At 44.5% G+C, this 23,177-nt stretch overlaps 1 protein-coding gene across 4 annotated transcripts in view; it reads right to left on the bottom strand.

Moving 5' to 3' along the window:
- PTPRG (protein tyrosine phosphatase receptor type G) overlaps positions 1-23,177 on the bottom strand; it is a 640,558-nt gene that overhangs the window by 192,658 nt on the left and 424,723 nt on the right. The gene's annotated exons all lie outside the window — the stretch shown is intronic.

The following is a 23,177-nucleotide window of genomic DNA, read 5'->3' on the forward strand; positions in this document are numbered from 1 at the left end:
TGGCTAAGATTAAACATCAGAAGAAGAAGAATGTAAAATCCAGGTGCTCTCATCCCAATCTTAGATAACTTCTCCTATATTTGGCTAGGATTTCTTACTCAAAAAGAATATAGGTAAATCAACTTAAAATCATTATACAATTTTAATGCCTGAACACTGATAATCCACGCAATTCAGAGAACAAAAAGAGGCCACAGAGTATTCTCCTGAGACCACATTTATGATAAAAATAGATCTGGGTTCCCATTCCAGTTTCTTCATTTACTTGCCTATGAGACCTCAGGTAAGCAAGCTAATTTCTTTTTCTTTTTTAAGTTTCTTTTATATATATATATCTTTACTGATTTCAGAGAGGAAGGGAGAGGGAGAGAGAGAGAAATAGAAACATCAATGATGAATCATTGATTGGCTGCCTCCTGCACCAACTGGGAATTGACCGGGAATCGAACCTCGATCTCCTGGATCCTAGGTCAACGCTCAACCGCTGAGCCACACCCAGCAGGGCAGCAAACTAATTTCTGAGCATCAGCTTCCTCATGTACAGAATCAAGTATTTACCCTTGGTAGGAGAGGTATGGGGACCAAACAAGTCAGCGTATGTAGCACCATGCATAGACTTCATCAGTGCTCAACAAATTACTAACACCACACCGTCACCTCTGTCACTGTTACCACCACCACCACCACCACCACCACCACCACCACTACCACCATCACCACCACCACCACCACATCACCACCATCATCATATTATAAAGGTAATATTTGGTAGACATCTTAAAATTTCTAACACTAATGTGATTTCACTTAATCTAGAATAACCCTGCTCCTTACAATAAATCAAATCTCCTGTATCATTAGATCTCTTCTATGACCTCTTTTCCCCCACTTTTCCAAATGCCATGATACTATTTTATGTAACAGACTGAACAACCACACCCCAGATGGAGCCTGGAGATTCGAGGCCGAATGACAAATTCGCAGCAGGAAAAGCGAAGGAACAGAGACTAGCAGAAGTACAGGTCAAAGGTAAACAGTCCTGTCGACTGAATTAACCAAGATGTTGAGAACAAGGTGACATTTCTTCTCTGAGGGGTGAAATCTGGTAACCCAAATCAGAACACTGTCTAGGGCAACTCAGGTGCCCAAGGGGATGCGAGAAGGATGGGCAGGTTCTTTTCGCGGATTTTCTTTCTTAAGGTGAATTATTTTTCTCAGAGTGTGAATTCCCACTGATCCGGCAGCTTCTCACAAATGTGTTGCCTTTACATTTGGACAGCGTCAGACATCATGAATTTACACAGAGAAAAATCCTTTCAATGACGTGCAGATTAAAACAGTTTAATGGGGGGTAAACTGCTTTGCGTACATTGCTACTATCCCAAGGAAGCTACTCCACACAAGTATATTCAGAAAATTACACTGCACTTTCCTTTTAAAACTCAGGCCCTCAAATTAAGTTCACAGAAGGTTTTCCTACTCTTCAGCGCATGAGCAAGAGGGGCGTTGTTTAATGCATTGCCCGAATAGCGTGTGATACAAAATACTTTAAGTCTTCTTCAAGGGCATTTCATTTACAATTGGGTGAGAAATTCACTTTCAGAAAATGTCTGAGTCATGGCTCCGCCCATCAGGATAATACAATCTCTCATAAAAAGAAGTGCAGCACAGTCTGAAATACCAATCTTCCTGGCTATTTCTCTCAAGCTGTAGTCTCCTGAATTAGGTTAACATTTGAAGCTACCTTAAATATGAGAGGAAATAAGTAGATGGGGTTTTGCTGAGAGAAATGGACTTCAAGTTATTTTAGTGTTATTCTTGATGAGCGATATTTCAGCAGAGGCTAGAAAGCTATTTTCCAAAACCACCGGTGGCAGGTGTTGGGGTGGCTACTGAACACCTTGAGTAGCCCATCAATGTTCTGCACCTGTTCTCAACAGCCACACTCGGGGCACCCCCCAGTGAGTTCTTCCTAACAGTGTGAATGTAAGTGACGCCTACTGTATACCCATCACCCTCCTAAAGAAACGCGGCGCACATAAGCCAGGAGGATGTGGAAAACTCAGCAACCAAGAGGTCGACTAACTGCTGCACATACATCTTTCACCCACTACTACCAGCCAGTGACATTTTACCCCCCCCCCGCATCCCCTCTATCTCCCTCCATGCAAGAGTTTTTTCTGAGTAATTTCACAGTAAGTGGGAGAAAATATACCCCTCTACCTATAAATACTTAAGTGTATAATGTTGAAGAATAAGGATGTTCTCTTAAACGTAACTACACTATAATTATTGAAATTAGCAAATTTCACTTCTGATACAACACTACTCTCTCATTTACATGCCTCTGCAAATTCCGGCAGGTGCCCAAGTAAGCCCATGGTAGCTCACTATTTTGGTTCTCAGTCCAGGAATCCAATCTATGATCAAATTTTGCATTTAGTGGTCATGTCTCTACACTGACCCTTCTCACCCCCAGCTTTCACCTGGAGCAGTCCCTGAGCCTCTCCTCACTTTGGTAGTATGAGGTGTGCAGGACAGTTATTATGCAGAATTGGGGCCTGTCTTGTGGTTTTTTATGACTAGATTACGGGGTAGATTTTTAGGCAGGTTACCACGGTGGTAATATTGTGTCTTCACAGTGCAACATATCAGGAAGCACAGAAAATGCGCATTTAACCTGATCACATGCTTAAGGATGATGTCTGCTAGGCTTCTCTACTATAAAGCTATTAATTTTCCTTTTGTAATTAAAAAGTACTTTGTAGGGAGATATTTTGAGATTACATAAATATCCTTTGCCTCATCTCACCCTCATCCATTAGTTTTAGTATCTGTTGATGATTTTCTAGCTGCCATACGACTATAGTCATTAATGACCTTCTAGTGTAAGAAGTAGCCTTCCCTTCTCCACAGTTTATTCACTCACTCATTCACTGGTATCAATAAGGAATCCCTTATTTTTTGTTTTGATTTTACTCAGTGGGTTGTAATCCATCACTACCAGTACTGCTGATGCCCAAACCGTCTCAGATTTGCCCAACAGGAGACTCTTCAAATAGATTCCTTCATCACTGTGCCCCATTCCTACCCTGTCCAGTTTTAAGGCCTCCTCATTAGCTGGCAGGGTTCTGTGCTCACCTTGTATTTTCCCTGCTCTAGTCCTAAAACTGGTCATTTATTGAGTGCACCCTGGTCTCTTTAAGTGAGGAATGGTATCTAAAGCCCAACTATCATTAACTCAGTGTTTTCCACATATGTCTAAGATTAGAACGCTTTGGATCTTCCAGAAAACTATATAGCTTAAGGCTGTGTGAGTCTATTCCAAACAGGACTCTTTGCTCGGGAAGGAAGCTGGGTCAATTTTATGTAAGTGGGTGTCCCTCCACCAGGCAGCGTGCTGTGAGATTTGTAAGTCTCCCTCCTACCAACACAAACCAGCTGCATGAAGCTCAATTACAAAGGCACTGGTAGACTGTTGTGAACCAGGCCACAATCTAGGGACCAGTTCTAAACAACCCTTCAAACGCATGAGCAAGAACCACAGGCCTGGACGCATCGTTCATTTCAACCTTGTGAAATGGCTGCAATGGGAAAAACTCCAGGCATTTCTCCAGCTAGATCAAAGTGACAGACGACGTAGAGTATAACATGGCCTAATCCAAGAGTTGGAAAACAGAATTTTACAGGGGGAAAAGGCCCCGTGACTGGGCAGGACACATGTGCTAAAATACAAATATGGAAACTGCCTGAACAAGTGGCAACATTGCCAAGTAATGAGAAGGAGATGAAACGGGTACTGTGAGCACAGGGCTGCGAGCCACCATGCTCTATTGTTTGGGTACTAATATGATGTAACAGAGTTCTGACAAAACGTCTACTTAGCTTCCCCTTTTGTCTGCCTTACACTTAAAATGACTCTAGTTGTAATTTGATTTAAAAACCATGTATATGCCTGGTTTCCAATTTGTATCACTCTCTATATTGAGCTGAATGAATAGTAAAAGGACAAATCTGAATATTAACGTCGTCTATATTTTTATTAACATTATTTTTCAAACAGTTAGTGAGTTCCTACTGTATGCCAGGCACTGTACTATTTTCTTTAACACTTGCTGAGGTCAGCACCACCACGATCCCCACTGTCAGCCAAAGGAGCCAGGGATTTCTAAACATACAGGCTCATACGCAAGGAGGGTGGGTCGTGACAGAAACCCAATCTTTCCAATCCTGGTTGATCAAGACCGTCATCACTGTGCTTCCTCCCAAAAGGCAAAAATGTTTACTTAATGTGTATTACGTATAAGGCACTATGACAGATAAAGACATGGTCTATGCATGGGAAGACCAAAATATCAACAATGAGACTAGGTTAACTTTTTCCCCCCTTGAATGGCAAAGTTGAGTCAGGTAAATGCATCAGAAAAAAGCATATGGCAGAAATGGCTCATGGTCAGGCAACAGATATATTAAATGAATACCAAAATCCTAATGGCAAAGGGCAAGAGGACCCATTTCATCCAAGGTGGACTTTCTGTCCTCTAATGTTGTATCTGCACGCACTAGTCAGCTCTCACATCTCTGGGAGAATGGTGGCGAGAGGAAACATCCCAACATGAGGGTGGAAAATCCAAAGGGGCCTTCTTCTGTGATTTAGAAGATGCTACATTTTCATTTCCTCTCAAAAAACCTTGTACTTCTTCAACATGCACCCCACACACATCCATGGCCCAAGAAAAAAATCATGACAAAGTAAGAGAGGGAACAGCACGCAGCTAGTTCAGAAGACAGGCAGTCTACTGGCAATTCACGAGACGGTGCCAGGACGCTCTCGGGCATCGTTAACAGAGTGGAAGGACCCACAGGAAAAGCTGCAGGGAAATAACAGATGAGATGCGAACACAATGAAGATGGTAACTGAAAAGGCAACAGCAAGAACTGCAATCACATAGGAGGCAGCAGGTCAGAGAGGAAGAGGCGAGACTTTTTCCCAATCACACCTGGCACTCGCCTGCAGCAGGCCAGTTGAGGACATGGCAGTGGGTGAGAAACAGTTGCCTGAGAAGAGAAATGTGTCCTGAAGGCACAGTGGAAACCCACAGTGAACGACCTGCTGGTCCCACTTTGTTGGATGACTTGCACAGGATAAAGCCAGAATTAAGGTTTTTGTATAGTGGGTTAAGACTACTTAAGTTTTGGATTACATGGTGCCTTTACTACTATTGGCCAGATCACACACTTGACACAGCCCGTTCTAGATATTTAATTCTGCCATTGCCATCAGAAAGGAAGATCAATGCAGGCGGGATATCTATCTGCCTAGTTCAAGGCTGGTCTTGAACAGTGCTCTTCATAGTAAACACTAGTCATTTATTTCTGGAGTCAATAAAATGAGCGGGGGCTCTGGAGTGACTGGAAGCAAGGACTGGCAAGTGATAAAGCCCAACTGCTATAATGAGGTGCTTGCTATCTCTAGGAATACGTCACAAAGTGAGCCGCAAGGAGAGATCAGAATACTAAGAGAAGAAGTGGATTTAAATGCAAGAGAAAATGCTCAAGGAGGTGCAAATATGTGCCAAAGTCACTGGGAAATGGCTGAGTGGCCCCAGGTGTGGTTATGTGAAACCCAGATTATACTTCCTCTGTAACCTACAGGCAATTCAAACAATTTCCTACCCAAGCAACTCTAGCCTGAAATTTTTATGCTCCAACAAAAGGAAACCTATTGATGTATATTATGGAGGAAAAAACACACTCTCTATATTATACAAAAATACGTATATAACCAAACCCTCTGAATTCAGAACTATAACATCAGTATTTTTTATCAGTGACCGGTTTTTACAAGATCATTATTATATTTTTACCCCCATGATGGTTAACTTGATGGTTAATTTCATGTGTCCACTGGCTAGGTTATGGTGCCCCACTGTTTAACCAAACATCGTCCTAGACGTTTAAGTAGACGCTGTAAAGGCTGCAAAGGTATCTGTTAGATGTGATTAGTAAACAGCCGACACTGAGTAAAGCAGATCGCCTCTAATATGTGGTGGCTTCATCCAATCAGGTGAAAGCCTGTGGTCCCCCCTAAGAGAAAGAAATTCTGCCTTGAGACCGCTACACAGAAATTCCCCCTGCGCTTCCAGCCTTCGGCCTTAAGACTGCCATATAAGCCCTTCCTAGAATTCTCCATCTCTCCTGCAAATTTCAGGCTTGCCCACAGCCACAAATGAGTTGGCCAATCCCTCACAATCCCAATCTCTCTTCCTCCCTCCCTCCCTCCCTCTCTCTCTCTCCTTCCTCCTCTCCACTCACCCACCCACACACAATAGACATCTCTCGGCCCCTCCCTCCTACAGATCTATATAACTACAGCTACATCTACAGCTACCTCTGGAGAACCCTGACTTACAGTACACTCCCAAGGTCACCCCTGAGTTTCAGCAAACACACCCTGACATACGTACATGCGTCTGTGCATCGTATTATAAAGCCATTCTTCAACCCACTTACTTTCTGAGCTTCTCTGAGCTCCTGAGCTCTGTCCCTCTCATTCACCTCCTCTAACAGGCTTCCCCCTAGAGAAAGCAGCCCCCGTCACAACCCGTTTCACACCCTTGTGACTTTCAGAAAATGTCCATGAAGTTTCCAGCCCACACGGCCGGGTGATATTAAATGAACATCAAGCAACACAGGCTACAGCAGGAGACCTGGTGAGTCCATGAAGACAATGCAGATGGCCAAGGCTCAGTGTCCCCCCTGCTGTCAAAGGAGGTAAGGCTCACCTCATGCGTGGTTATTATAATCAACATTCACCGCTCACATGCTATGGAAAAGTAACAACAAACGAAACAGCTCTCACTTTTTACTATTACATATCTTCGTTACAGATCTCTTCTGGTCAGGAAGAAAGTAAGTTAAGGAGAAAACAAATTGTTCCACGGGCCAGGCAACATCCCATTGAGTCAGGCCACGAGGTGTAGCCAAGAAACCTGCGTGTGGGCTCCACCCAGCCTTTGCTGGAAGAGCATTTAGAGAGCGGGGCTCTGAAGACCAGCGGGTATGAGCGTCTCTGCAGGCAAGGGGCACTGAGATGAACATTTGGAAACGGTTCCTTTATACAGCATCAGCAATCATAGTGCACGAATCCGTCCTCTTTTCCCCTTTTCCCCTCATCTGTAACATGGAACTGTCTTCAACTACTTTCCAGCAGGAATCGGACACTTTGGGGGAAAACCCCAAGTGCACACCAGGGCTGTGACTCGCACACACTCAGGAGTCTCGATGTTTGGGGATCCCTTTTAAAGGTCTTAGTGGGTAACTTGTTTATGCCCTGATAAGTCTGTTTATTAGTTGTTTTTGGAATTTCTGGCTTGGTGATCCACCTGATTACTCAAATGAAGGTTGAATCCCTGGAGTTCTCCCTTGGTAGGGAAGACTTTGGGCTTTTGCTTATAATAGTTTGAGTCTGTCAGGGATTTACTAGGTCTGATTCATGAGTTATTTCTTACAGCTCAGCATAATAAGTCTGGACACAAACGAGGGAGGTTAGGTACTGGCTGTATGTTAGCTCGACACCCTTATAACGTACTCAGGAAAGAGGGCAGTAAGCTATAGCTCTCCCACTTAATACTGTGGGACCCGGTTGAAGTTGGTCACCCTGAGTCTTAGTAGGTCCAGGAGTAAACTGAGGATAACGAATGCATCGCTGGTCACAGTAAGGATTAACCAAAATAACTCAAGCAAAGACCTCCTAGGTCTGCATGCTGTAGCTTGATTCACATCTTTAAAAATTAGTTAAAGGGGGAAAGGAAAGGAAAAAATACAAATAAATCAGTGAAAGGGCTATTTGCAGTGGCCCCAAATTGGAACCTACCCAAATGCTAATTAATAATGGCTGGATAAAAAACTGTGACAGTCACACAATGGAATGTCTACTGGGATGCAGTACAACCATAGGTAACAATACACGCAGATCTCACAATACTGAGCTAAATAAGCCAGATACAAAAAACAAACAAAAAAAACCCCAGAACAATATGAGTCCCCTGGAATGACATACAAAACCAGGAAAACTCATGCAGCTAGAAGCCCACACAGTGGTCACCATGGGGTGCAGTAACTGGAAGTGGGGTTCTGGGGCTGCCAGTAAGTGCTCTTTTTTGATCTGAGGCCTGGTTACAAGAGTATAAAAATTCATTCATTTGGACACTCAGCATTTATGAATTTTCCTCTCCACATACTATACTTTAATAATATATAAATAAAATTAGCGAAATAGCTGCACTTTTAAAACCTGGATAAACAACAGTATCGTGTCACCTGAAAGCAGAACAGGGCTGAGTGTGCTTCTCTGTCCTGCACCCATTTGATTCGACAGAGGCGACTCTGAACCACCGGGCAGGGCCAGAGAGACCTACCTGCTTGACAGAGCAAATTACAGTGCGTGTATCTAGTATGTAGAATCACGTTGGCCTAGGACCCAACAACTATGGACCAAACCCTGCTTCTTCCCTGCCCTGTACCTTCTGGCAAACACAGCAAATGAGGCCAAGAGGCAGCCTCCTTCATAAAACAATCCAGGAGGGTTGTTTCAGTGTATCCCAATCTACAATCCTTTTCATAAATTAATTCCTTCAATCCTTACTTTCGTTTTTTGGGGTAGCTACTATTCTTTTCCTCATTTTATACAAAAGTTAAGTAAGGCTGAGATTTCTAGGTCTTGCCTAAGAAGTAATAAAGCTGGGATTCAAACTCCGGCATCTGATTGCAGAGCCCACACGTGTAACATCCTCTCCGTACAGCATCCTGACCAGAATTCCCACTGGCAATGAGAACTACCCATCCATTATCTCTGGGACCCTAACACAAAGCTTTTAGAGCCACGGTTCTCAACCAGGGGCAATTTTGGACACCAGGGGACATTTGTCAATGTCTGGAGGCATTTTTGGTTATCATACTGGGCAGGAGATGCCACTGGTATCTAGTGGGCGGAGGCCAGGGAGGCAGCTAAACACCCTTCAATGCACAGGGCAGACCCCTTCCCCACAAAGAAATAATTATCCTGCCCAAACTGTCCATAGTGCTGAGGTGTAGAAACCGTGTCTGTGCCCACGGTCACATGAAGCCTAGTCGATGGACGTGGTACAGGGCTTCACTTTCTTTCCCGTTCTCCCTCCTGGACTTTAAGGGGGCAGGTACTAGGCTGTAATGGGGCCCAAAGGCTGGAAGAGCAGTCTTGCCCACACCTGTAAACCAGTAACTTCAAGACTACTTTTGCCTATTCATACAGTTGCTGTAATAACCTATTTTCTATTGAAACAAGCTTTCCTTGCTGCACAGCCATTTCATACATACAGTTGGTTCTGAAATGCAATGGAGCTCAACACCTTGGACACAGTAGAGAAGGAGGGGTCCCTAGGTGCATCTGGAACTCATTTGTATTTCAAACACACGAAAATAACCACCGCAGTGTTTGTGCTCTTTGTAATATGAAACTTTTTAGAAATTGCTTTGTACTTGGGAGTAACAGCCACATGATTCACCATGAAATGAAGTCTGGAAAATCATTTTGGATAAATGGACCTATAAATTCAATAGAATTTCCATGACAACATAGACTGCAACACTCAACCACAAATAAAAGGTTATAAATCATTCAAAACCAACTAGGAATCAGCAATATGTCGCCCGTTTTAAAATACAAGAAACCCGAAATGTAGTTTATTTGTTACTAACTCACCCTAAGTTCCCATTAGAGTTCTTTTCTCACTTCTGATATTGTATTTCTACCCCATAATCGGTTTTGGGGAAATGATGATGCCAAGAATTTGCAATTAAGCTAGATAAAATTAACACAGGTAGAGAGCCGGTTGCATCCCTCCCTTTCTCCCAACCAGAAGCCCACAGGAGAGTTTGTGCACCAGGATGTGCAGTTTTATCCAGAAAATTGCATTCTCCCTGCACAGCTGGACGTTGCCAAACCAGGCTCCATAAGAAAAGGCTTTATGCAAAACATTTCTGAGAACACACATGCAAGACAACCTGGACACTTCCCAAATGCTGCTTTTTTCCCCTAAACATTTCCAAATGAATGTATTAGTTACTGCCAAATGCTTCGGAGTTCTGTAAATCAAAACCACACCCTGTCGTGTTCTTGGGACAAGCTTCAGATGAGCCAGGCTGAGCGAACTAGAGAGTATCTGTTCTTTAAACAGTTCTCTGCCCCTCAGGTGATGTTTCATTCCGGTGGAGGTTCCCTTAGGATGCCCTCTTCCAGGTACAGTCTGCAGGGCCCTCTCCCACTGGGTGGTGCTGGCCCCAGGACCAAGCACATAGTAGGCACTCATTAAATGACTGTGGAATAAACGCGTGGAAGTAACTTCTCCCATGGGAGGAAATGTGTTGATTCCTCTATTCGGAACTTCTCTCATTATTAAGTCTCCCTTAAAGCCAAGAGCTTTGGGGAGCTCACAGATAGAGGGGGGAAACTTCGTGGAGCTACAGATCTGGCTTCCAGAAGGCTGCACATCCCCTGTAATGCCGCCAAGGGCGTGCATGTGTGTGCTGGACAGTGTCTATCATTTGGCACCAGATGAACTCTCAGGGTCCCACCTATTACCACATGCTGATGACTCGTCACAAAAGATCCGTCAGCCATGAGCTGCAGTCTGTGGCTTTCATCAAAACCTCCAAGGGCTCTGCAAGCCATAAAGGTTAGGACTCGTTGCTACAGAGAACATATGTGAGCATGCCTCTGTGAGCACAGAATGCTTTTGAGACAGACCCTAGATCCTAGACGTGGTTCCAACTGTGCCCTAAAAGGGTCCACACCTTTTGTACTCTAGACAGCAATGCATGAGAACACTAACCCTCCTACACTGTTGTTCCCCATCAGCTTATGGATCCTTTATTTTTACCCATTGAATGGAAACTTCTTTTCTCATTTTTAATTTTCCTAATAACCAATAAGAAGTGAGGATCTGCGTTTATTTTTTCTGATTGTTCTTTTTTATAATTTAAGGAGGCTCTTTATTCAGAAAATTAAGGCTTTGTCACAAGTGTTGCAAATACAAGGACAAATATCCAAGTACATTTGCCCCACCATTGTTGGTACCAGGGGGAAAAAAAGACATACACAGTATAGAGGGGAACTGGTAAAATAACCTATGGAGGGGAGGAAAAAAATTGACAAAAAGGCACTGACATTGAAAGTTCTCAAAGATATATTGCTAATGAAGAAAGTCAAGATGCAAAGTAAACACACATTTGAATGAAAAAAGAAGCCCTACAACAAATGCTACAAGCGCTGTGCATGCAGCTACCCAGAGGCACAGAACTGAGGGAGGGAAAGAAAGGCTCTGGGAAGGAGCACAAGCCAAGAGCAGTTCCCTCTAGGGAGGGGCCTTGGATTGGTTTGGGGCCAAGAAAGGTGGTTTGTTTTACTGTAACTGCTGAAAATTACTTGCTGGTTCTAAATAATAACTCATATGGGGGTGGGGGTGGGGGGAATCACCTTTAAAATGAGAAAAAAAGCAAAACTGAAAAAAAAAAAAGGGCAAACCAAAATCCCCACCACCGCTGCAGAGGGTGCAGGTGAAGCTCATGGGTCCATTTGGGGACCCAACCAGAAGGCCAGTCACCAACAAAGTGCTCCAAGCGATGAATCTCTCAGCTGCTGGCAACAGACAGCACAACATCCCACAGGCTATGGACCTGATCTTCCCTTACTCCTGATCCCACTCAAGACACCATTCACTCTTCTGCTGCAGTGAAGCACACAGCTACTCAAAACTGAGCTACTGTTTCTGCCTACAGACTACTCAACTCATTTAATGCAGCTACTGTGATGAAAAGTATTATTTATTTAGACTAATAATAGTTTCCCACCTACCTAGCCGTAAAATTACAATGTGCACACTCAGTAGACACAAATTGCTAATTTTCCCAGACCATACCTTTGGTCAGAAAAACACCAGTCAATTAGGGAGCAAAATAAGGCTGCCCACAGCTGGGCAAAGCACCAGCTTTGCTGATGGACCGGGTACGACCTCAAAGGACGTAGGGAGAAGCCTTCGGAAGTGGTTGAAGGCCCCAGTGGTGAGGAGGGCAGAGCTCTGCCACCATCGCTGCTTTGACCATAGTTCAAAACACTCTTGGCTAAAAGAGCCTCCTTTTCATGAATTCCCTAGACTATGATTTTAAATGTTAGACTCTTACAATCAGAGCAAACACATGATGGAATAGCAAAGATGTGATCAGAAAATGTAAGTTCAAGTTCAAGCTTCTCCTCACCAGGTATTAAGACCGTGGACAAGTCACTGAATATTTCTCGGTCTCCGTTTCCAAACATGGAAATTCCAGATGCTGTTACTAGGTTAGTTTTGATGACTATGAATTAAGAAAGGTTTGATGATCGAATATAAACTTACAGGTTTGGTGTTAGGATTAAACACCATAGGAAAATAAGAATGTCATGAAACCAGTGAGATATTATCAATATTTTCTCCCTCATTACTACTATAACTATTACAGTTATTATTTAAAACTTCTTTTCAAAAACATTGTTCAACTCCTTACTTGGTACTGACTTCACTGACTTAGATCAAGTGCTTTGTCGACTGGATTTTCCCATTTCCCATTCTGTTTGATTATTTTTTTAAGACTATAATTCTTTTTTTTTCTTTTTCTTTCTTTCTTTTTTAAATCCTCACCAGAGGATATTTTTCCCATTGCTTTTCGGGGGGGGGGGAGGGGGGAATCTTGATTGGTTGCCTCCTGCACACGACCTGACCAGGGCTGGGGAATCAAGCCTGAAACACAGGTACGTGCCCTTGGCAGGCGTGAACCTGGGACCCTTCAGTCCACAGTCCAAGGCTCTAACCACTGAGCAAAACCAGCCAGGGTTCCCATTCTGTTTTATAGTCTTCCCCCTCTGCAACATTTTATTATAAAAATTTTTAAATATAAGATCAAAGTTGAAAGAATTTTACTGTGAACACCTTTATATCACCGCCTAGATGCTACCATTTCTATTTTAATATGCTTGCTTTATCAAACAACAGTCCGTTTTCCTACCCATCCATTTAATCGGGTACTGAGTTTTAGAGAATGAAACCCATCAGCACTCCCCGACGGCCAGCCATCGCCAAACTAGTAACCTCAGCATTTCGAGAAAACTTAGCAATGTGTTCCAGGCTTTGGGCCCAAGCCAGAGAAAGTCTTGCTGGTTTGCAAGTGGGTTAATAGCTCTATTAATGAAAACATCTTGAAATTCTGATAGCTACATCTCAGTGGGGAACTGTTAATAATTTGGAATAAAGACAGAGTTTAAGGAAGGGGACCACAACAACAAAATATCAAAGCGATGGCTTTATGAAGCCCCATCTACAGGAGAGTGTGTCAGCTAACAATTGTGTCATCCACTGGCTCCATTCACAGCGCATGCTGATTAGCTCCTATTGGAACACATTCAGAGAGACTATACATTAAATGCAATTGTGCTCAAACACTTGTTTATCTTGTCTGGAACCTACATATATAATGTAACAGTGAACACACCCAAAAGTCTACCCAGTAAGCCTGGTTCATTATCTCCAAATCTGAGATTCAGCCACCATAGAGAGTCATCCCCACAAAACTCCAACCCAAAATCTTCTTAATGAGTAAGATACTTTAGATCAAAAGAAGGTTAAAATTGGCTGCCGTTAGCTGGGATGCAAGCAGTGTTACTACTAGGGAGATTTACGGAACGCAGAAAGCATTATTTGTAGTAACAAAATACTGTAGACAAGTTCACTGTCAAGTAATACAATGACTAAGTAAGCTGGGTGCACCCATACTGTGGAATATCATGCAGCTCTTAAAAAAGAATGATGTCAGCTCTGTATCTGATATGCAAGGATGCCCATAATATATTACTGAGTTTAAAAAAGGCAAGTTATGAAACACTATGTACACGATCATCTCATTTTTCAAGTACAGGAAAAAAATACAGAAATATATAGGAGGAAAAAGAATTGGAACAACTACAAGAAGTTTAAATGTGGTTACCTCTGAGAACTGAAAATGAAGAGAGAGGGAGGGAACAATGGCTTCAATTTTTATGTCATATAATCAGTATTACTATTTAAAGATTTTTCAATGAGAAGAATTTCTATTGTAAATATTTAAAATAATCAGTAAACAAGAGCAACCTCAAAGAGGAAATAAAATGAAACCAAACAGAGCATATATGACAAGATTTGTTATCAAACTTTAGGAAGTACTGACGCATAAGTACATCAAGGTAAGTGACCTTGATGAAGTTTCAGAGTGATCCCAGAAGCTCCTGTGCTCCTGTCTGGTCACAGTCCTCAATCACGAGTAAGCACCTTCGGATTTCCACCAGCAAAGACTCCTTCTCCTGACCTCATTCTAAACAAGAGATTCTACGATGCTTTAAAGTAGATCCTGTTTTCATACCACGCCTCCTTACAAGGTTGACCAGTTATCTCTTACCTTCTGGTCTGTTTTATGGATGTTGGGGGGCCTGTAGGATTGGTTTCAGAGTCTTTAGAGGGCAATCTATAGAGGTATTTTCAAGGTGACTGCTGGTAAGGAAGATGGAATAGGGTTCCAAGGAACCAGAATTTGAAAAATTCCAAGTCTAAACATCACAGTCTATACTTTTGTGAGCTCCATGTGCTTCACAAAAATTAGGGAATTTTATCTTCATGACAAATCCATGGGGGTGGTGTGACGTCATCCCCATTTTACAGACTGGGAAAGGGAGGCTTAGAAAAGTGAAGGAACCGTGAGCAGTCAGGGACCCAGACTTGTTCCTCCCCAGCAAAGCAGATACCCAGAAATGTGCCCCACTGGGCCAGTCAGACCCTGCAGGATTATTCACTTTGCCCATCAAGAGCAGAGTTCTGCCCTGGAGCCTGCAAATGGCAGGAAACACCCAGCAGACACCACACAGAGCCCTTGCTTGGGGATCAGAGCTCAGCTTCTGCGGGTTCTGATCACTGGGGCTGCTTTCTTTCTTTAGGGAGCCTGGATCTGGTTTCTCTCACAACTGCTTTGGTCAGACTTCAAGCTCTGTCCCATCTTCTAGACGCTGTCAGTGACTCTGGTCCCTTCCCTCTACCAGGGTCACGGCAACCAGCAGCACCTAGGCGTGTACAGACCCACTGCCCTCATACCTGGCATACAAATTCCCCCGAATCATAAACACGGGGCAAGAACAAGGGCAGCAACATCCCTAGAAGATACTAGCTGGACACTGACAAATGGGGGCGAGGGGGCAGGCTTTACAATAAAAGAACAGGGGTATTTAAACTGAGCATCTAGTTGTCATCATCTGTCAAGCTCTCTCCCCACTATCAGGCAACTGAGGCTCACCCCCAAAGTTCCTAGGCAGAGGTTAGGAATGGGGTCGCCTCAGACACTGCACGAGAAAGACACACAGCTTACGGGAAGAACCGTGGGCGGGTGAACACACTTCCCCACCACTTCTGAACTGCAGAGAAAGGCTGGATCCACGGGGATCTGCGGGCTAGGAAAACACATCTGTACATGCATTGTCTGTATTTTCAAAGGGGTGGCCAGTAGGGGTTTTATTTTTATTCAGAGCATTGTATGCCATCTTAATACACCCCATGTCCTGGTCTGAAGGTCGGAGTACCGAGCTGTATTATTTCTTCAAACGCCTACACTGCAAGTGTTTCTAACGCGCTGGCTCAGTAATTCCTCCCCCCAGATTCCTCCCCATGACCGTCTATTTGTGCTTCACGGCGATACCTTGTTTTCTGTTCCCAGCATGGGCATGCAGGGTGGTGCAGAACACACAGCTCTCCGAGTTCCCTGCCTCTTAAGCAGCACATCAGGACCCATCTGGAGTTCGTGGGCATTATCTCCGTGGAACGCTGACAGCACAGCAGATGGGTTTCTTCCTTTCTCAAAACCGTTCCACTGGCCTTCCAGGCGGTGAGCACCGGGCCCTGGGAGCTGGGAGCCGGGAGCCTGTCCGGACACTGCTTTGGCAGCTGTCTTTGTCAGCTGGCTCTCCCTGCTGCGGACCTCCGAGTGCATGTCCCAGTTTTTTGGGCTGTTAGTAGTGTCTACAACCACATAGGGTGGGGGACAAATCAACCCCACACAGAAGCACTTTCCCAAAAAGCAGCACAACACTTCTTTTCTACTGCGCGAGAAGATGGGGAGCACGGACTGAAGGGTGAAGGGTGCGGTGCGCCTTAAGTCAGGGTTTCTGGACAAAGCGCCCACGTCCGCCTGACAGCAGCGAGGCTTCTCACCATGAAGGCGAGGATGAGCTGCACGAGGCGTCCCACAGGTGTAACCAGGTTCCCCGCCCCCCTCCCTGAAACGGAAGGCCCCTTAAAACCCTGATCTTAATTGCATTTCTCTCCCAAAACAGGAAATAAAAACATTAACTTCTGACCTGCCATCAGAGTCATTTGCTTTTCTCTGGAAACACGGATAACCCCTTGCTGTTCAGGTGAAAGATCTTTACTTATATCTCAAATTCATGCCAAAACCATACCGTGCCTTGAAAAATCGCAAACTATACGGACAGCAAGTGTAAGACGCTTTGGTCTTTACCTCTCCGTTTGCTCTGTCACCTTCCACCCCATGTCCACAGATGCCACGGGGCCTCAGCACATCTGAGGGGGCTTGTCTTCCTCACACGCGTCACCTGCAGCCAGCCCACATAAGTGTGAAGTCTAAGCAAGGCTCAGCAAGTGCCAGGCCAGCAGTTGAGCCACGATGCCATTCCTCCCTTTCTAACCAGTGGTTCTCAAACACTGCCCTCGCCCACCCCGGCACTCCTGGGGTATTTGGCAATATTTGGACCATTTTGGGTTGTCATGACTGTGGCAGGGGTGCTACGGGCATCTAGTAGTGGAGGCTCAGGCTGCTAGTTAACACACTCCAGTGTACATGGCACTGCAGAATTATCCAGCCCATCCATGCCAAGGCTGAGAAACTGAGTGCTGTTTAGACTAAACTCGCATGCTGTGTACACAGCACAGGGCAGGGAACTTCCATCTCAGGGGAGAGCAAACACCTCCAGTTCCATGGCAGCTGGACTGCCTCTTCTCCCCAGGGCACATTCCCAGGTCAGCCTGTCCAGACAAGATGTTCGTATCATGAAGTCTGCCTACCGACTGCGGATTAAGAGAGCACAGCGCACTTGGATATGGACACATTCCCTGCGTGAGGGCCCTGCTGTAAGAGCCTTGGGCTGTGGTGTCACATGGAGTTGAGTTTGAATTCTGTCTCTACTGCTTACCAGCTGGGTGAGCTTATACAGTGTTATGGCTTGAATGGTGTCCCATAGAATAGAAAAGAATAGGATAGTCCTAAACACCAGTGCTTGTCAGTGTGACTTTATTTAGAAACAGGGTCTTTGCAGATGATCAAGTTTAGACAGGGTCATCAGAATGGCCCTAATCCAATTCCTTCTAAAAGAAGAAATTCAGCCCGGCCGGGTGTGGCTCAGCGGTTGAGCATCGACCTAGGATCCAGGCGATCGGGGTTCGATTCCCGGTCAAGGCACATGCCTGGGTTGTGGGCTCAATCAATGACTCTCTCATCATTGATGTTTCTATGTCTCTCTCTTCCTCTCTCTGAAATCAATAAAGATATATTTTTTTAAAAAAAGAAATTCAGACACAAAGGCACAGGGAGAACGCTCTGTGAAGAGGAAGGCAGGTGAGGTATCTACCAGCTGAGGGATGCCAATGATTTCCAGAAAATCACCAGAACCTGAGAGAGGAGCCCAGGACAGATTTTCTTCCACAACCCTCAGGAAAAACCAACCCTGCTGACACCTTGATCTCTAACTCCCAGCCTCCAGAAAATTTCTGTTGTGTTAAGCTCTCCTGTTTATTGGCATTGTTACTGCAGCCCTACAAAACAAATACAGAGAACTTTACAAGTGCCTTAATTTACTATTAAATGAAATTAAACATAATAGTATATAGTTCTTAAGGTTGCTTTGGAAAGCAAATGTGAGAGAGCCATGCAGAGTGATTAGCCAGTTTAGATGCTCAACAAGCAACAGCTGTTCTTGCATTGGGACACTGGCCTCAGTGCTCTCAGCCCTTTTAAGGCCACTCCTGCTGTATTGTCGCCTTTTTTCCTAACACATTCTACAATTCTAATAAAAAATGTAAAAATAAAAGTACGGCATCATCTTGAAAATGAGTGTAATGCTGTAATAATAGCCCTTTATTAATTACTGCTTTGAATTTTGTAATGCAGTAAAAGCGTGGACTCAATTCCACTAGTACTTGAAACATAATTGGGCCTTAATTACAGTATTAGCCACAATAGCAATTTATGATGTGAGTGTATCAATTCAGAACCAGAAACAGGAAAGCTGAAGATTAATTCTACCTGGACAACTCCTACTCATCTTTCGAGACTCAAATTAAGTATTAGCTGCTGTGTGAACTATTTCCTCACCAACGAGCAATCACACCCATGATCAGACCCCCAGAGAACCCGAGAGGCAGAGGCTATTTTCTGCTCCCTACATGGGCTGTGATTCAGCCCTAAGAACCCATCTATGAACCTGGTTGGCAGCTGCAGGTCTCTGCTGAGTGAGCACTGGCTGGTCAGAGCCACTTTGTTTTCATCTCTGAAAGCCCTGTCACATGCTGCCGTGTGATCAGGAAGTGAAGGAATCATACAGTTTGTTAATACCATTAAATGTGATTTTTAAAAGGAACAAACATAATAGGAATTCCCGCTTTTACTTCCATTTCCATAAACCTAAAATAATTCAAATGTCCCAAAGAGACGGTGATTAGGTGCTGCTCTGACCCTCACTGTTAATGCTGCCTCTTCCTCCTGGCAACCAGGTGAAGCCGAGAGACATCCGAAAGAGTAGAACTCTCCTGATTCTGTTCTCTTCATCAAGTTACCTGGCATCCCACTACTGTTAGGAAACAGCAAGCTAATCAAACCATCTGATCCTCACAAACGGGTCTGCAGACACTAATATCTTAACACATTACACTGACCTGGTGGCATGTACATTAAAGACCAACCGCATAGAGACCAAATGGAGGGATAAAGCCATAATCCCATATAGTGGCTAACAATGGACACTTCAAATACTACTGAAGGCCTTCCAGAGGATTCTGTAGGTAGACAGGACTTTTCCCTGGCTCAGAGCTATTGAAGTTTGAGTATCTCAAGGACAGGCAAAGGGCGACAGAAGACCAAAGTCAGAATAGCAGTAAGTTTGGGGTAAAGCTGAGGTTCCCAGGGAGGGGCACAAGGGAGAACCACGGGTGATGGAAATGTTACATATCTTATAGGCAGGTGGTTATGTGGGCGCACACATGTGAAATCTATTAAGCTGTATACCTACTACTTGAAAACATTACTACAGGTATGTTATACCTCAAAACTTTAAGGTATAAAGTTTTAAGTGAACCTTTAAAAACTCAGCGCTGTATCAACAGCTGGCTGGACAGACCTACGAAGACAAATTATCTAAGCACCAGTCTGAGCCTCCTGGCCCTTTAAAAGACCTGAGGGTGAGGGAGAGCACAGGGGTGTCTAAATGTTAGTTTACATTTAGACGAAAAGACATCTCAGAACAGACCATTCCCTGAAGACCCAAGCAACAGACCCTGCATATAACTTACTGCACACTTCTGATCCCCAGCACCGCAGGTGTGAACCAGATGTCATGCTTATCTTCCTTACAGCAAACAAATTCATGCCTTCAGAATATTAAGCATCAGCTAGAGAAATTTCAAATATGTAAAAGGCAGTGAAATTCAAAATACAGATAATCGCTTACAAATTACTGATTTCCTCTAGAGAGCAATTACATTTATAAATATGAATACAGTCTATATTAAACCAAGAAAAATGACACTCAAATCTGTCAAAAGTTTGATGTATCCTTAGAAAAAAAGTTTTTCAAAACCAGAGAAAGCACACTAACCCCTCCCTTTGTCAAATGATAATGAAACTGGAAATGCACATGGATTCAAGAGATTCTGATCTAAAGATTAGGTGAAAATTAATGTGTGGCATGAGCTGAGCTTCCTGGCTACTCTGGGTATCTCCCTGTATCCTATCAACAAAACAATATGCAGAGAGGACACAAGCTGGCGGCGTAGGTAACAGCTGCACCCCCCGCCTCCCGCAACCACATCAAAATCACAACTAAAATACAGAACCACCATCACTCAGAGCCTCCTGAGATCTAGCTGAATAGAAGCCCCACAACCAGGGAACCGAAGAAACACTGAGACCCGTAGGAGGTGCGGAGATGCAGATGCAGGCCGATCGGGGCTGGATCCCGGAGACGCTGCCATAGGCCCACTCCCGGTGCCACGGGTTAAAACGGGGGGGGGGGAGGTTTCCCGGAGGAGTGAGGGTCCCAGCCCCTCAACGGGCCCCTAGCCCAGGGCTCCAGGGCCGGGAAGAGACGTCCCCACAACTCCGGGCTGTGAAACCAGCGGGGACTGTCCCTGAGGGTCGCGGAGGCTGCGGGAGCCCCAGCAGCTCCTCCTAAAGGGCCCGGCACGGACTCACTCGGACGCTCCCTCTGAGCCCAGCGCCGGGAGCAGCCTGAAAGGACCCGGGACACTCGGGGAGGAACTAACCTGCCTGAAGTCGGGGCGAGAGCTGGAGGGGCAGCTTCCTCCCAGGCAGAAGGGCTGGCGGAGGCCATGGCTCCTTTGGCAAGTCCGCTCCGCACACAGCCGGCAGGCAGGCGCCATATTTGAATCCCCAGTGCCACACTCACGCCTTTGGCCCCGCCCCGTGATTCCCGGAGGCCCCGCCCCTCCCCACCTGCAGCTCATCCAGGCCATTTCCAGGGGCTTTTCTGTGCAAGTGGCCCCTCGAGCCCCATGCTTAGGACTTTCCTAAAATCTCTCAAACAAGCAGCAGCGGGCCCCATAAGACTTGATAAGCGGCCCCAGGCCTGGCACTAGCGGCAGCTGCATTGGCTCATAGCTTGGCCTCTCCTGGACACCTCCAAGCCCAGCACAAGTAGCAGCCAACTATGGTTTGCTGAGTAGCTCATGCTGGGTGGCCCTGGGAAAGGCACTGGCAGAGGCTGACTTTGCACCTCCTGGGAGCCCCAGAGACAGTGCACCTGGTGGTCAGACTCGACCATGCTGGGTTACAACCCTACCACATCCACGAGTGACACACTCAAGGGGCGCACTTGGTGAACACCAAAGCTCCACTGAAGTAAATCCTGCTCCACAGGGGTGTCTCCAGCACAGCAGCTCTTTGGCTGTAGTTGCAGCTGGTCCTCGCAGCTGATTGACCTGGGGGTCAGTTCCTCCCAGTGATGCCAACAACAACCAAGGCTCAACTACAACAGGACAGTGCACACAGCCCACACAGGGGAGCACCTAGAAGGCCCAGCTCAGGGGACTGGGGAGGCTGAGCCACTGGACCCTACACGACACCTACTACACAAAGCCACTCTACAAATTCCAGGAGATATAGCAGCTCTACCTAATACATAGAAACTAACACCTGGGAGCAGCCAAAATGTGGAGGCAAAGAAACATGTCACAAAGGAAAGAACAGAAGAAAGCTCTAGAAGAGGAACTAAATGAAATAGATCCAAGCAAGCTAACAGATACAGAGTTCAGAATTTTGTTTATAAGGATGCTCAAGGATATTAGTAAGAGTACTACGAAAACAACTGAGAAAAATTGATGACATAATAAAGTAGCAATTTGAAATGAAGGCTACACGAACTGAAATGAAGAATAATTTACAGGGAATCAACAGTACAGTAGAGGACGCTGAGAATCAAATCAGCAATTTGGAACATGAGGAAACAAAAAACACCCAACCAGAAGAGCAAAAAGAAAAAAGAATCCAGAAATATAAAGATAATATAAAGAGCCTCTGGGACAACTTCAAGAGGCCCAATATTCATCTTATTGGGGTGCCAGGAGGAGGAGAAAAGAGGAAGAAATTGAAAACCTATTTTAAAAAATAATTACAGAAAATTTCCCCTACCTGGGGAAAGCAATAGACTTACAAGTCCAGAAAGCACAGAGGGTCCCAAACAAGAGGAACCCAAAGAGGCCCACAGCAAGACACATCATCATTAAAATGCCAAAGGTTAAAGACAAAGAGAGAATCTTAAAAGCAGCAAGAGAAAAGCAGTTAGTTACCTACAAGGGAGCCCCCATACAACTGTCAGCTGACTTCTCAACAGAAACCTTGCAGGCCAGAAGGGAGTGGCAAGAAATATTCAAAGTGATGAAAAACATGGAACTACAACCAAGATTGTTCTACCCAGCAAAGCTATTATTTAGAATTGAAGGTCAGATAAAAAGCTTCACAGATAAGAAAAAGCTAGAGTTCATCACTACCAGACCAGCACTACAGGAAAAGTTGAAGGGTCTTCTTTAAGAAGAAGCTAATGAACAAAAGAATCTGAAGAACTAAATAGATCCAGAGACATTGACACATGCAACAGACGATCATATTTCAGAGGAAAGAGGGAAGGGAGGTGGAGGGTGGGAAGAGATTAACCAAGTAAGTTATATGCATATATGCATAACCCATGGACACAGTCAATAACGGGGTGAAGGCCTAGGGAGGGGGTGGGAGCAAAGTGGAGGGGATCAATTGGAGGGAAAAAATGAGACACCCTGTAACATTTTCAACAATAAAGGTAAGTTTAAAAAAACACTACAACAAAAAAACCGCAATATGCAAATCTGACAGAGTAAAGGCAATTTATGAACATGAAAGTACAGGTGAGGTCTTTTCCTTATGGCTTAAATCTAACCCTAAATGGCAAGTCACTTTTTCTTCCCTTTTGTCTTTTTAAGTTCAAGCAATAAGGAAATAAAAGGCAAACCAATTGCACCAGAACTCGGGAGCCAGTGTTCCAAAGCTTGGCCATGTCTTCCTCTGCAGAGAAGTGATCTGTTTTTCAGATCATGTGCCTACCCCGCTGGTACAAATTTTTGCATGTGTATGCATTCCCACTACTTTTGTTTACTGATAAATTATATCCTTGGATTACAGTACTAAACAACACAATACGTTCTTCTAATACACACAAAAGTAGAAATGAAAAACTGATGCAGTAAGGGGAAGATGAACATTATTTTAAAACATCATGTTACCTTTACTATCTGATAATAATTTACAAAATATAT

Source organism: Miniopterus schreibersii (assembly GCF_964146895.1).
Source record: "Miniopterus schreibersii genome assembly, chromosome: 15".
NCBI lineage: Eukaryota > Metazoa > Chordata > Mammalia > Chiroptera > Miniopteridae > Miniopterus > Miniopterus schreibersii.